Below are 15,055 nucleotides of genomic sequence, written 5' to 3'. Positions count from 1 at the left end.
AAATATTGCTAATATGTCTCACCTTCTAGAACAGGGATTTAATGACAAAACTTGATTTATCCCATCATTACAGCTATATGCATAACTGAAATTTACTTTATGAGTACCTCTATACATACATGCACGCATGCATTCATATATACATACATGCACGCATGCATTCATATATACATACATACAGACAGACAGGTAGAGGATTGATTATCCGAATACTGATCAACCGAAACATCGGTTAACTGAAAGCGTTCCAGTCAGCAAATTCAAATTTCCGCTACTGCAGTGGCGCTGCAATATTTGGCTATGTCTTGGGCTACTCCATTATTATTTTTGTTGGTGTGCATGTTTTAGCTGGCAGCACTGGCACAACCATGAGATAGCACTTAAGGACGCGCCAGCATTTGAACAAGGCTTTCTTCCCCATCGTGAGTGGTGAGTTTTGCTTGTTTTGTGAGATGTTTTTATGAGGACTGTGTGTCAGAATGTGTGTCATGCTGAATTGAAATCCATTTCCATCAGGGACATTAATTTTGGATCTGTGAATTCCACACTTGTAACAGATCATGCTGTAGTTGCTGTACCATTCGCAATGGTGACTAAATGTAAACATGTTGTTCTCGGTGTTTCCGATAAAGTTAAAATAATAGATCAGTTGAAGAGTGGTGCTAGTAGATCAAGCTTAGCTAGGTAATAATGGAGTTGGAAATGCCACAATATCAAACATTAAAAAGACCAGTGATGCTATTAAAAAATTTTAGCGTGTACTTGACAGTGAAGATGAAAGCTTGCACAGAAAATGATGAAAATGGCAGAAAACCAGGATTTGGACACTACAGTTTACACATGGTTTATGCAGGTACATAGCCAAGGACAACCAATAAGTGGCCTTTTGATTTGTGAAAAAGCTCTTGAAATGAACAAGAAACTAGAGGGTAATACTGATTTTAAAGCAACTACTGGCTGGCTTATGCATTTCAAATCTAGGCATGGAATTAGGGAATTGGACATACAGGGTGAAAACTGTCGGCTGATACTGAATCAGCTGAACATTTGAAAGTGTCTTTTAAAAACATGATTGATAAGGAGGACTAGAAAAAAAACAATGTCTACAATGCAGACAAAACTAGTTTGTACTGGAAGAAGATGCCAACAAAAACCATACTTTCTAAGAATGAAATGTCAGCACCTGGTTTTAAGGCAAGTAAATCACACATCACTTTTATGGTATGTGGAATGTTTACTGGAACACACAGGCTACTTTTGCTAATTGTAGGAAAGTCTAAAATCCATGGTGCTTTAAAGGAATAAAAAAATTGCCAGTTACCTTCAAAAATCAAAAGAATTCATTGATGATATAACCATTTTTATAGAATGGTATTGTAAAGTACTAAGTTATTTTTACGCCTTTTACAACGATCATCGACATGAACTGTGTGCCGGAAATAGCAGTTACCTAATGGGTACTTTATGCAGATTCACGTTAATGTGCCAGGCCTGGACTTTAAGCTTGCACCGAAAGAAATAATGAAAAAGTTAGTCAAAAAAACAATCCAATATTTAATAATAATTCTAGTAATAACTATGTACAAAATTTAGTAACAATCAAACAACAATTTATTCAAAGATGATGATCAACAATAAGAATCAATCCAACAAAACTCAAATCAATCTATTTGCTAACTTAAATCTATTCCCTTTTGGAATTCGACAAAAAAATTCAAAGACTTAACCTATGTACAGCAAGTCTTCTGAACTAAGGTCCTAACTGGATCCTCAATATACTAAGAACCTTTTTCCTCAACTCTCAAGACTTTTTCCAATCTTCGATCCACAAATCGAATAACTTCAAAACTCCTTGGAACAACCTTATCGCTATTGGACACCTCTCTCATTCGTTGCTACGAAGCTCACCTCGTTCATCTTTGCTTGAGGTATGGGCTTTATACTATGAGGTGACATCACAATTCTGATTGAGACCACTCCCCTCTCATTTACATACTTACCTGTAACATTGAACTTTCCTTTTTGCCTGACAGCCTATTTCTCGACAATACTCGCTAACCTTTTACATTATTCTTTCTGACAATATTTTGGGATGTTTTACTCTTTAAGGTTTAGCAAGTTCCTGAGTTGTGCTTGTGGGGTCTCTCCCCCTCTTCTCAGTGCGGACTTACTTTTTTCCACTCGGGAGTGCAAGTGTGCACGAGTTTTTTTTCTATGGCGCTTCTTCTCGGTGAGGTGGTTTCTCTTTCTTCTGTTTTACGTTTCTAAGGTGAGTGGTGAGGAAACCTTCATCCTAACAAAACATAAGCCCAAACAAAAATAGAATAAAAAGCAAAATAAAAATAACTAAAAATAATGCTCGGATTTGGTTCCTTACAGTATGACACTATTTATCCCTGAAGTCAAAAAGCATCAGCTTAAAACTGGGAATTTTGGAAATGTTTTGTTGTTGATTGATAACACCCCAAGTCATCCCTCAAACATTTCATTGGAAAGAGAAAACAGAAAGTTTAAAGTTATTTTATTGCCTCCCAACGTTACTTCAGTCCTCCAACTGGCGGATCAGGGGGTCATTGAACACTTCAAACGATATTACAGAAAGGCATTGCTGCATATGGTAATAATAGAGGAAGAATGTGAAAAAACAATTCAGCAAGGTATACACTGAAATTAACTTAAAGGATGCTATGTACATGGCAGCAGATATTTGGGCTACTGTCAAGGACACTACACTAGCAACAGCTTAGAATAAGCTCCTACCATCAGATGAGTCTATCACTGTACCTGAAGAGTCACCAAACAGCCAATTTGTATCACAACTGTTTGGGCTGATAAAATAATGTTCTGCATTTGTAAAATGTGATAAGGAAAACATTCAAGATTTGCTCAAGTGTGATGTTGATGACCCTGGCTATCAAGTATTGTCAGATGATGAAATCATTGCCAGTGCCGTCGACAACCAAGACCCTTGTGACGATGAGGAAGAGCCTAACAATGATGACCATGCTGAAAAAAGGATCATCCAGTGAGGAAGCTTTTCACTGCCCTAAGACAGCTATGAAGCAGTTAGAATAGCAAGAAGAATGTGATGCTATCCAATTGCTGTCTTTAAAACATGTGTGCAAGATTTAGCGGCAAAAAAAAAAAAAAGTCTCAGCTGTAAAGCAAAAGACAATTTTGGACTTCTTTTCCTAAACTGTAGGCCTACTTTATGTAAGGTATGTAACTTGTTTCTGCATTTGAACATTTTTGATACTAGATTAACTTCTGAAATATATATTTTTTTGTTTTTTTATTTTTCAATATATTTATTTTGTTTGTACAAAATAAAGAAATAATTTTTAACAATACAATAGCCATGATTATTATTAAAAAAATGTCAACATGGGATAGGTTAATATATTTTTCCATACATGATCAGTTATTGAAAACCCCAGTCCCAAATTGTTTCAGATAATCAATGCTCTACTGTATATACATAAACACACACACAGGCCTCTTTTCTAGTTTGTAATGATATCATCACTTTAGTTACTACTTTCGAATAATTTGAGATTAATATCTTCCAATTCATCTAAAATTAGCATTTTAACACAAAATATATGACAACACTTACTTGCAAAGCTTCCATTAAGTTAAACTTTCTATAATGGGTTCTTCCTTTAAATATTTTTCATTTGTAAATATTTCACTGTTAAATTTTTAATTCTATCAATAAAACTGAAATGAAAAAATATATACATTATAACAGTGGTTATATATAATGAAATTTAAAATGTTAATTCACAAAACAGAAATAAAAATACAAAAACAAATTGACAATAAATTAACTAAACTCTTATTAAATCATAAAATTATTTTTTGTCTTAATAGTATATGATTATCCAAGATTATGTAATTAATAATCAGGAAAATATCTTAAATTTAAAAAATTATCAAAATGAGCAAAAAGTTTTATATTCATATTTAAATTCATAAGTAACATAAAATTTTAATTAATATCATATAATTCACAGTTTGGTTACGATAAATTTTCCAATTTTAATTATAAATTTTTTAAAAGCATTTTTCTAGGAAATTTTATCTCTCTCAACAACAAAAATAAATTTTAAATATTTTATAAATAAACCACAATTACAATAAATTATTACATTGTTAAGGACAGCCCTGAGATTCTGTCTCTTACATCTCAAAGAAGCTGTTATCCTCACAAAATATAGGATACATAAAATTTATATACACAATTATAATAGCTAATAAACAATTTTCCATATTGAGTGTAGAAAGCTTTCTGTGTTTAAACTTAAAGTAAAGCTATATTTACCATATTAAATTAAGCCTACAAGATTTAACCAAGAAGTTCAGTTAAAATCATTATTCACATGTCAATTCTAATACATGTCATGATTTGGATTTAAGAATTAGAGAAATCTGACTGGTGACTTAACTCACTAATATTTGCAACACATGTTTACATGTATAATAAGATTTATTTGTTGTTCTGTTGCATTAGATGATCATATTTTAAAAACCATTCAAAATTAGGTAAAAAAAATAAATAAATATAATATGATCACAATTTGATCTATGTTCCAACAATTAATGCAGACACTTCTTTTATAGACAGCTGCAAATAATTTTTAAAACAAAATTCCATGGCTAATTTTAAAAATTTAAAACAAACATTAATTGTTAAGGAAACCTATCCTGGTGTTATTGTAACAATAACACTAAGGATAGGCCTCGAAAAGGGATCATTATCAGCAAAACATTACACACATACAGAGAATTGTCTAATTATTATAAACTCAGTATACATCTATGTCCCAGACAGATACAGAAATTATTACAACTGTGGTCCAATTACATTGCAGATAATACCATCAGAGTGCCTTAAAATCACTACCTCAATATCCTGTAAAAAAGCTTGCAGAGTTGTTGAGCAGACTGTTCAGATTTTCAGTGTACTTATTATTTGGAGGTCTTTGAATACTAGGTATGTCTGTATGATGCAGTCAGATATTAATTTAAGTTTGATATTGGGCTCAGGAAAGGAGGATGGCCATTTTGACCTAACTGAGAAAACATATTGGAGGCAGTGGACACAGAGAACATGTACGGTACATGGCAGGCATGTTCTGTATACCTCAAACAGTTTAACAGCATAGAGGATCACATGATCACAAGACAAGCAAAACAACTGCAACAGACTTAATGTTCATCATCCAGAGATAGATGAAAGCCTCACTATGATCCCTCTCCTTGTCTCTTTCTGTACCATTGCAGGCAACTAGCACAGATAAATTTGCGTGTATGGCAACCACTGTGTATCCTGCCATTAACATCCTAATACCATCAGCCTCATTTATAGTGGAACTGTAACAGAAAAGGACAAACTGCTATGAAACTGTAGTATATCATATTTGTTGAAATACCATAATTGTGTTCAGGAATAACAGCACCATGTTAAAGTTTGAAGGACCACTGGTGAATGTTTCAATCTCATCTTTACTTTTGAATAGCACACTCTTCATTACTGGCATGCTGGTCATGGGAGTCATTTCATATGATACTTGATCACCTCTAATAGTCATATAGGAGACATTAATAGTATAGTGATTGTTCATAAAATCCTGTTTGTTCTTATGTTGTCTTTTATGATGTTTGCAAACAGCCATTTTCCAGCAAGATAATGCTCAACCACACACACACAGCCAGGATTTCCCAGAAATGTCCCAATCATGTTGCCATACTTCCTGGTCTACCTGGTCTCGAGATTTGTTACTCATCAAGATTTGTGGGACCAGATGAGACACCAGCTTCAGCCATCTATGATTTGAGAGATCTGGAAACCATGAACAAATCTGTATGCTATATACAGTGTCCCTGTCTCTATGTCCAACCATATCACCACTTATATCCACTTAAGAAGTCCTACAAAGTACTAAAGGTTTCTTTAAATTGTACTGTTGTTCCATAGGAAATTATCCTTTTGCTATGATACTGTAATCACTTATTACTGTTGTTGTTATTATGAGTACACTAACAGTTTAATTCAATGCCTTAATGCCTTGCAACTAATTTAATTCCAATGCCTTTTTCTTGATGCATAACTATTTGTCAGTGAGTGTAATATCAATGGACATATTTAAATTTTAAAACATTTTATGATTTTAGAAATGATATATTTATAATTTTGCCTAACTAATACAAGAAAACTCAAATAATTTATCAATAAAATTTTTTCAAAATTTTTTTATTTTTATGAACCCCTCAAAATTACCTTTTACATCTCCATATGCTTCCAATTAGAGTGCTGGTGTTAATAAACTAGCCTAAAATAGCAATAGTGCAAAAATCATAAATAATTGTATAATACTATTTATTTTTTTTTTATAATTTTGATTGTGTAAGAAAAAAAGAGATAATTTCCAAATACATTTTCTTCCAGTTATTAATATTTTGTAAAATTCAGCAAATTTATTAAGCAGAATTAAAGAAATTTGTCAGAGTTGCCATGTTTTTTTCGCTGTAGTCCAGTCCAACTCCCACACCGTGTCTCTCTGTACCTTATTGCCAACTGTAGCAAACTATCAGCAAGATAGCAAGTTTTTTTGAGGACTGTAGCAGCAAACTGCTGTGTCCAAATAAGCCAAAAATAGAAATTTTCTCATTTTTATATATCCACATGAAAATACAATATACAAATCTTGTTTACCATATTTCAGTTCTTCTTTATACTTTTCAAATTTATAACTATTTTTTCTATTAAGTTAACATTACTTTCTTGTGCACTCTGTTGAAGTTTTTAATTTGTAAGAATGTTACCATCTTCATACCTTGTGAAGATTTAATTGATTTAATTGTAATTGTTTAACTGTTTTTGTTAAATAAATTTTTACTTTGAATAATTATATATTTTTTTATTGCTCGATTAAGTGGCAAAATAGCTATCGACCTTTAAAAATTTTGATACAAAAAAAAAAATGACCTTTTTATAAATGTAGCAACCTTTCATTTCAAACAGTCAGTAACGTAGCTCCCATCTCCATAGGATCTGGTAACTGTTAGTTATTCTGATATATTGTAGTAGAGATTTGAATTAGGGTTTCTGAAACGGGATTCCGGGATCCCGGTTGTTTTTTTAACCCGGGAAATATCCCGGGAAATCCCGCAAATTTCTTAAAAATTCACTTTTTTTCTTATTTTGTGTTAAGGTTGAGGAGTTTTGCAAATAGAAAGCATAATTAACTCATTCACTGCCAGAATACATTTGTATTTATTAATTTTAAACCTACCTATTAGTTTTTTTAAATTTTTGCTCGTTATAGCATGTCACAAATGGTCAATAATCAATATATAGCTTATTTGTGGCATGACTATAAAAATTCTTTACTTGTCGGAACCTGTAATATCTGGAATAATTGTGCTTACGCTGTCTTGAGTTTTAACCATGCCCAGTAGCTTCAATAAATGCCTGACGCCAGATTGTGCAAATTGGGCAAGGATACAAACGAGTACAAAGTCTGCAAGTATGAAGTTTTTCTTCATAAACCTGATTATTAAAGCCAAATGAATTGCCGAATTATCGAGCTCTAAGCTTGATGCCGCTATTAAAGCAGCCAAGGTAGACAAATCAAGAATACTAGAGAGCGAAAGAAGTACTACAATCTCGAAAACGAACTCGAAAGCTTCCAGGCTACAGGTGAAAAAACACATAATATCTGTCTTCTCTTAAATGCATTAAACACTATTCCAATCACATCAATTGAATCGGAAAGGGCATTCTCGGTGGCAAGACTTTTCATTACTAAAATAAGAATTAGAGTGAGTTATCGGAGTATTGACCATCTTTGCTTTTTAAAATCTTATAAAAGTTTGCAATATTTTGTATTATATTTTATTTAAAAAACGAAAATTACCTTCTAAATTAGAAGTTCATTTTTTTAATTTTTAACTCAATTCAAAACATTTTTTTTGTTGTTGTTGTATGCAGTTTCCAGCAAACTTTAATTAATTTTTTTCTATTTGTGAAAATTTCTACGTTATTTAAAGGTAATTTTTATTATAGGCCTATAGACCTAACACAGCATTATTAATATGATTTTGGAGGTTACAAAACTTTAAAATTACTTTAAAAAATGGAAAATAATTATATCATTTGATTTCAAGATATTTTGTATACCTTAAAAATAATTAATTCTATCCCGGAATTTCCCGGGATCCCGGGACAAGCAAAATACCGGGAAATGAGAAACCCTAATTTGAATAAACCAAGTTTGTAATTAAATTTATTTATAAGGTCATACATAAAGAGAACATTAAATATAAAAAAATAAACTCCTGGGGTAATGTTCTCTTCATGTATGACTTTATGCAAAGTGATGTCAAGATTAACCAAAAGGACCACCAGAGGGCTAGAAGCTTTTAAATACACTACAAGACACAGTAAATATTGTACAAATTTTAATCATTGTTTTATTGTGAAGACATCATAGCCTCTAATAAAAGGTCAGCATTTTGATCATATTTTAACTTTGATAATTTTTAATATTCTATTTGGATGTCTTAGAAGAATTTTAGTGTTTTGACTGTTACTTCTGGATTAGTTTGTGAAACAGGAGAATAGATAAAAATAATAATTTCTAAAAGTCTTATGTAATGTCTTTATTTCTTTAAATTTAAAAAATAAATTTATTTAATTGTATCTTAAGATAAGTCCAAGATACCAGTTACAGCAGCTCTTTGATTATGTGTATTTCCTGATGAAGGGTTTGTAGTGGAAATTGAAAATTTGCACTGTGAGTACTGCAATACTATGGTCAGCTATGAAAAGAAATTCACTGTGAGTACACATATTCCAAGTGCAAAATATTGTAAGGGCAATAGTAGTAGCAGCAGCAAGCAAAGAATCTTGCCATTTACCACTTCCAGAAGTAGTAAACCTTCAAGATGGCAAGACATGGTTTCCATATTCTGTTCTGTGGGAATACCTTCATACATTTTCTATCACAAAAGGTTCAAAAAGCAGATGAAGTCTAATTTAAAATTATCTTTGAGTGAAAACTTATCTACTGAAAACACCTTGTGCAGGTTTCTCTGCAATGTTGGAAACAAAGATTTAGACACTACTGCACAAATGTGTGGAAGTGCTGACATTCTGCTAATACTAGATGAGTTGGTTGATATGAAAAACAGGAAAGTTGTAAATACATTGATTGATTGATTGATTGGAACCTACAAACCACCCTGTCTAGTGCAATCTCAAATTGTATTGGTTGTTTGGAAAGTTCGTAGCGATTTTTGATAGCCAACAGTTGAGACACTGACTGACGTGAAAATGATTTGAATTGTACAAACCAATGAATATTATGATAAATGACCTTGAGACGTGTCCATTACAAAAAAAAAACCGTTACAATTATTCAAATAATTATTCAAATATTGTTTAATTTGTCTCGTTGCAAAAATGGATGCAAACAATGTGATTATCGATACTTGTTTCTTTTTTATCATAAAGGCAAAAATGCTGTACAAACAGCAAAAAAGATATGTGATGTTTATGGTGGGAGTGCTGTAGCAGAATCAACTGTTCAAAAGTGGTTTGCAAAATTTAAAGCAGGTAATTTCAGCCTTGAAGATGCTTCCTGCTCCATTATTGAAGAGGACCAGATCAAAACATTATTGGATGAAAACCCTCATTATACAACTCAGGAAATTGCAGACATAGTGAAGTCTTCAAATAGTACCGTATTTCAACATCTAAAGAAGCTTGGATATGTGAATCATTATGACATTTGGATACCTCACGACTTAAAAGAACTTACTGGATCGCATCTCCATTTGTGATTCTCTTGAAAGACAAAATGAAAACAACCCTTTTCTGAAACGTTTAGTGACAGGTGATAAAAAGTGGATCGTTTATAACAACATCTGCAGAAAATGATCACCGGGTAAGAAAAATTAACCACCATTAAAAACTCCAAAGGCAATTCTTCATCCAAAGAAGGTCATGCTCACAGTCTGGTGGGATTGGAAGGGAATCCTGTACTATGAGCTGCTCCCACAGAATCGAACAATTGATTCTGATAAGTATTGTTCCCAATTGGATAAACTGAACATGGCAATTAAAGAAAAACATCTGGAACTGGCCAATAGAAAAGGCATTGTGTTTCACCAAGATAATGCCAGACCACACACGTCTTTATGAACACACCAAAAATTATTGGAACTAGGCTGGGATGTTTTACCTCACCTCCATACTCACCTAACCTAGCCTCATCGAACTACCATTTGTTCTGTTCTCTGCAAAATTCTCTTCATGATAAAAACTTTGACACTTTGGAAGCTTGCAAAAACCACATGGATCAGTTTTTCGTGGGAAAAACGGGAAAGTTCTACGAAGAGGGTATCATGAAGCTCCCCCATAGATGGCAACACGTCATTAAAAACAATGGCACATATGTAATGGAATAAAAGAATATTTTTAGTTTTAAAACAGTTTCTTTTATTTCTCTTAAAAATCACTATGAACTTTCCAAACAAACCAATAGAAAAGTCCAACAGTGATATCATTGTCAAAGAAGTGTTTGCATCTCTTGAACTTTTGAATGTTGAGTTAGACAATTTTGTTGAACTTTTGACAGACAACACTCCATATATGAATGCTACTGCTTTGAAACTCATGCACATGTTACAAACATGTCAAACATTTAGTTACACATGTTAAACTAAATGTTTAACATGTGTAACTAAATGTTTGAGATGTGTAAGATGTTCAGGATGCACTAAGAACAGCATCCTGAATATTTCATCTCAGAGATGAAGGCAGTTCTAGTAAAGGCAGCAAACAGAAGGCATTCGTTGCATACAGCTTTATCTGCTGAGAACCACTCTTCAGCACTGCCACCTATACCAGTTATTACTCAATGGGAGATGTGGTTAAAAGCAATTTCATACTACCATAAGAAATGGGATGCTTTAACGACACAGATTAGAAAAAAAATCAGACTATGGAAGAAGCTGCATTGCAAGAACTTGGAGAGTTATTTGATCAGTCCAAACTTGAAGAACAGCTATACACAGTTGCAAGCCAAGCTGAAGCCTTAAGCAAATTGATCAGGAAACTGGAGTCATAACCTGGATCCAAATCCAGTGTTGTAGGAAGTGATATTTGATGAATTCTTGAAACCATTCAGAAACTGTTGGTACCATTTGATATGGGTTTGAAACTTCAACTTTATCTAGATGGCAAACATCCAGCATGTCAGGAAGTCCTATATCCAAATCATAACCAAGCAATGGACAGTATTACTTCTCAATTATGCAGATTCTCCAAGAAAGAGATATGGAAAAAAGAGATAGCATACTACAATGCTTTGATCAATAATGAAGACAGAGCAGTGTGCAATGATATAATAAATTTCTGAAAGCTCTCTACCAGGGAAATTCTGATTTTGAGTCAGCTGGCATTAAAAGCTCTGTCAGTTCTTGCTAGCAGTACAATGTGGAGAGGAGTTTTTCTACTCTGAACCATCTTCTCCATGGACATTCATTTTTACTTTATGTTCAACTCTGCTAATCTGTCAGATTCAGACGAAGATAACAGTAATAGTAGTATTGAGAATCACATAAACCAATAAAAATGCAAAAAAAAATGTGTGCGCTGAATGCAAATGTAATTAAAAAATAAATAAGAATAAAGCAAAAACTTTCTGTCATAAGGCATAATACAGCAGAATTTTTATATTTTAAAGCAGATTTTTTTTTGAAAATAAAGCAATTGTGGGTTGCCTTAGTTATATATACTATCACTGCAAATTGCAAGTTCACTATACAGTGAATGTTCAAATGAGCCTTCTTTCTTATCAATGTTAGTTGAGCATGTGCACCTTATCCCTTTCTACCTATTAAACAGAATATATAACTACAGTTAACCAACAAGCTATTATTAAGATATAAAATGGGTGATTGGTTAATGAATATAATCTGTTCAAAGACAACATTCACTACCAAACTTGTTTGTTAACCGATTATTGATTTACCATATTTTTATGGGAATTTGATTAATTTGTTCTGGAGACTCTGAAATAGTAAGAAATTATATAATTTTTTTATTTATATGTTTATTTACATGTATTAACAAACTAAAAGTAATCTCTCCATTTTTTCATGGATGACACATCTTTGTTTCTCAAATGTGATTTTCATTACTCCATTATCTGCTTGATTCTTTTTGTCTATATCTTTCTTAGCTAAGATTGTGCCTACTATAGAGCTATTGAAGCCATACTGCCTAGCAACATCAGATATCTTCTGCCCATTCTTATCTTAGCTATTATCTCTTGCTTAGTTTCTATAGTAAACACAATTCTTGATACTCCACTCTTTTTAGTCCCATAATATTATCAGTTTTTTAAAATAAAAAGTTTAGAAATGCACTTACAGAAATTCAGAGAACAGAAATCAACTAGTGCAAAAAAGGGTTAGGTATACAACTGTGAAAGTCTAACATTGATGAAAATTCAACGCGAAGTAGGTTAGCGATATACTAATTACATTTAACTAATTAATAGCGATATACTAATATACTATACTAATAATGTATTTTTTTCATTATTTTCGGTTATCTGATTTTTTCAGTTATCCGACCAACCCGAGTCTTCAATTGAGTCGGATAATCGATGCTCTACTGTAGTTTTAAAAATCTTAAATGCAGTGTCGCTTCTTCTTATGTTTGTTCTGTGAGTGGTCATGTTGTCCAAACATAAAAACCTTTTTGCGAGAGCGTTCATTGTCCAATTTGTTCACAGTCCAAACTGTTCATTAATCAATCACCCACTGTCCTTGAATGTAATTTATAATATTCATAAAATAATAAAGGAGTGTGAAAATATTTTCTGTATAAAACGTTCCTGTTTAAAACAATTTTCCAATTAAGTAGACGGAAATCTTTGTCCACAAATAGAAGATGAATTCACTTAAGAAGTCCTATTGAAACAACCTTGGACAAGCAATATTCATTGGCAGATTGAGAGGCCCTGCTAATGAAACTACCACCCCTGGGAGTGCTACAACCTTACATGTTTTCCTTAGCATAGTCCAGTGTTTTTCAACCTTCTTGAATAAGCGACCCCTTTACAAGTTAAAAAAATTCTGGCGACCCCCAGGGCCATACTAAAACTATATCAGTGATTTTAAAAACTACGTATTTAATTTTCTTTCTGTTGAGACCTAAATATCGATCGAAAAACCAATTGTACTTTAAAATAAAAACGCAAAGCCTTCTCACTGAAATTGTAGTTTTATTTATTGTAGTGTAGGACCTACAAACACTTGTCTTTTTCTTTTACCCGTGACCCCCGTGTAAGGCTTTGCAACCCCCCCTGGGGGTCGCGACCCACAGGTTGAAAAACACTGGCATAGTCCTATTGAAAATTTTATATACAGGTAGTTCCCATCTTTACAAGTTAATTGATTCCTAGAAGTTACAAAGTGGGAACTAATTTTTCATACAAATAAATAATACATAATGCATAATTACATTTTTGGATTTTATATAGGAAAATGTTGAAAAATAATAATAAAAATATTTGGCAACAAAATTTTTATTATTATTATACTTGCATTATTTTATCATAAAAACAATTTTATATTTTATAAAATAATATATTTTTAACATTAATCTCTTTTCAAAGAAAATATAAAACAAAATTATTTCTTTACATAGTTTTGTTTGAATGCTCACTTTTTTCTTTAGACCACCTAAATGTAGTAGTAGTGTCTCTATTGAGAAAATTCTCAAGATGGAACATTTTTAATTTCTTTTAAATACTTTTCTGTGTTTAAAATACAATGAAGAACTTGAAGAATATTTGATGCAAAGATCTTTAACAGTGCTTCCAGTTTTATAACTGCTTATTTTCTAAAGTTATTGATTTACCTTGTTTTTTGTTATTCACATCAATAATGATATCATCTCTTCTTTTAGATATGTTTAAAGAATCCATGAAATACTTGTGAGTATAAAAATAACAAAAAGGAACTTACACAGTCTAGGCTTTATATTTATATGTCAAGTACTGTACTAAAAGCACAAAAATAATAGAAACAAACTTACAGACTACAAATGAAGAACAAATAAATAATCTGCTCTTAATAATGACTTCCTTTGTATGTCATTGCACAATTTTGTACCTGACTTAGGGCTATCTTGAATGTAAATTTTATAATTTTCTGGCAACAATGTTTGCAACAAAGAGCAAGTTCTGAGAAGTGCTATCAACATATGGGTGATACCATACTAAAATTTATTTAAAACTTTATAGTATTTGTAAATCTGTGATTTTATTTTTGGGAATCATAAAACATTTTTTACTTAATAGATGAAGATATTAGACAAATATCTAAAATAGATACTGTATAAGCCTAATTCACTGTAATGTAGAACAACATTGTTAAATAAATATGGATTAATGAAAGAAAAGCTATATTATTTTCATTTCTTCTTTAAGAAGTTTTATAAATTGGTTTCTTGAAAAACTTCTTAACCGAGTTCTATTATACTTGAATTTTCTATCATCTAATTCAGGGTGTCCAAAGTGATTTATATCAACATAGGGGTCAAGGCATTTTTGGGATTCAAAAATTAGTCTGGGTCAATTGAAAATGGTTCATTAAAAATTACTAGTCCAATGGCTTATGTATATGACAGTTTAAGTTTTTGTAGATTTGCAGACTGTAAATACAACTTGTCTATGAAAAGTGTGTGGATTAATACTAGCTTACCAGATTTATTTATTTATTATTATTATTATTATTGTGTTAGGTTTAGTGGGTAATACTCGGCTTAAACCGGCGGCTTATTATTATTATTATTAGCTATGTTAGAAAAAAAGAGAGAGAGATTTAATAAAATGTTGAGAGTTCTTTAAAGTTAAGGGATCAACAGAAAAAAGTTTAGAACCCCTGAGCTAATTTAATAATTTTGAATTATTTGTTACAAAAAAATTTTAGTTGCCAATTTACAAAAAAAAAAAAAAAAAAAAAAAAAAAA

At 31.9% G+C, this 15,055-nt stretch overlaps 1 protein-coding gene across 1 annotated transcript in view; it reads right to left on the bottom strand.

Moving 5' to 3' along the window:
• The window catches only part of LOC111618641 (serine-rich adhesin for platelets-like), a 114,516-nt gene that overhangs the window by 51,129 nt on the left and 48,332 nt on the right, over positions 1–15,055 (bottom strand). Inside the window, exon 3 of the mRNA XM_023360205.1 lies at positions 3,617–3,720. The gene's annotated coding sequence lies outside the window, so the exon portion shown is untranslated. The remainder of the gene's footprint in view (positions 1–3,616; positions 3,721–15,055) is intronic.

Source organism: Centruroides sculpturatus, unplaced genomic scaffold (genome assembly GCF_000671375.1).
Source record: "Centruroides sculpturatus isolate CEXI.00-Female unplaced genomic scaffold, Cexi_2.0 scaffold67, whole genome shotgun sequence".
In the NCBI taxonomy this organism is placed as follows: domain Eukaryota; kingdom Metazoa; phylum Arthropoda; class Arachnida; order Scorpiones; family Buthidae; genus Centruroides; species Centruroides sculpturatus.
The sequence above is the reverse complement of the archived record's forward strand: the minus strand, read 5'-3'. Positions and strand labels throughout refer to the sequence as shown.